The sequence below is a fragment of the Leptidea sinapis genome, chromosome Z (genome assembly GCF_905404315.1).
Source record: "Leptidea sinapis chromosome Z, ilLepSina1.1, whole genome shotgun sequence".
Taxonomy (NCBI): Eukaryota; Metazoa; Arthropoda; class Insecta; order Lepidoptera; family Pieridae; genus Leptidea; species Leptidea sinapis.
In genome coordinates, this window is record NC_066312.1 from 4394418 (window position 1) to 4396010 (window position 1593).

A 1593-nucleotide genomic window follows, 5' to 3' on the forward strand; every position below is an offset into this window, starting at 1 on the left:
AATGGTATTTATAAATTAGTAAACATGGTAACGAGATGGTGCTGCTTGCACCTCTTTCTCCCCAAGAGAAGGTCGCCCTCGATTAAGGCTAAGGGGGCACTTGCCCAAAGCCAACCTCAGGTGGTACTTAGTGGATAGGCATTTAAGTTTTTAAGTGACTCCCACATAACGGACTCGACTAGAAATTTTTATTAAGGTAATATTTAAATTATACCAGTCAGCTTTTTATTTTAAAGCGCCATCTAGTAATTTTTGTAAAAACTAGTTAGGTACAAGGACTTACAGCTAGCCCTTGTTTGACAATAACCCTGATTTAGTTTTTAATATTGTTGCTAGATGGCAGTAAAATATATATAAAAAAAAAATATAATTAACAAAAAAGATATAAAGTTTAAGCAATGACGTTAAATAGTATGGTTTTTAGTGAACTCAGTCCAATATATGCATTTATTTAAATACAAAAAAAAGAACTATTTCAATTTTATTATAATACAAGTATTAGGTGGGTACTTAATTGGAGAAAATGAATATTAAATGTACCTTCGTTCGAAACACAATAAATTTAAAATATTGCATCCAGATAATGTTTCATTAAATATAATACCGCCAATTTTTTTTTCATTTTACAGTCAAAGATTGATTCTGATTTAATGAAACATTAGCTTAAAGATAATTTCTGCAACAAGCGGAGTGTGCTGTATTGTTTAATTTATTTAAACATAATATTATGGGCAACAAGCTTAAACTCGTCTTTCCCACTACCAACTCACTTTTAATTTAATATGGTGGAGCGGTTTTAACGTGACGCTAGATGGCGCTTTTGAAAAAAATTGCTCATATTTAGTTAAAACTACCAAAATTGTTATAATTTATGCCAAACATTACTTTTAAATATTAAATTCTGTGTTAAATTTCTCTATTTTTTTCTAAAATCTAAAGTATAATGCAAGTATAGATGCGTATATGGACAGAAACATAATGAATCCTGAATCGCGCTTACGAAGTTTATTAGTATGATAAGTATATATACTTTACTCACTTCAGCAACAGTGTACTAGCTTCGGCAGTACATATACTAAAATTGGAACGATACAGAGAAGATTAGCATGGCCCCTGCGCAAGGATGACACGCAAAATCGTGAAGCGTTCCACATTTTTTTTGACAGTTTTTTTAACTTCATATTTTCAAAATTTATTTATAAAAATATTTTGAAAATTATCTAGCACTACTATATTTAAATAGAGAATTAGAGATGCATGTCAATATATGGCGTCGGGGGACACTTGCGCGCTGGTCAGTTGTTAGTTTGTTACGTGTTACGTGTTATTCAGTGACCACCGCCACCAATCTTCACATCACGTGCTACTCTAGTGCCGGCTTTGGAAATCTTCGTAAAAAATGTGTGTCTTTATTGGAACATTATCTACTTACCAACTAGGTAAGTGACTCACCGCCCGTTTCAATTTATTTGAAACGAAGTCCGCGACATTATTATATTTTTGTACGTTCTAGCAGGTCCTGTGTTGGGAAGCATCGCTCTTAGTTCGGAAGGTTTCAAGTGGACGCTCCTGGTGTTGAATGTGCCAAGAACT

The 1593-nt window shown here is 33.1% G+C and overlaps 1 non-coding gene across 1 annotated transcript; it reads left to right on the forward strand.

Annotated features, from left to right (window-relative positions):
• The first annotated feature begins 1051 nt into the window (after window positions 1-1051).
• Window positions 1052-1158, forward strand: LOC126979274 (U6 spliceosomal RNA). Its single transcript, XR_007732796.1, has one exon. It is a non-coding gene; the product is annotated as a U6 spliceosomal RNA (small nuclear RNA).
• Window positions 1159-1593: the final 435 nt, after the last annotated feature.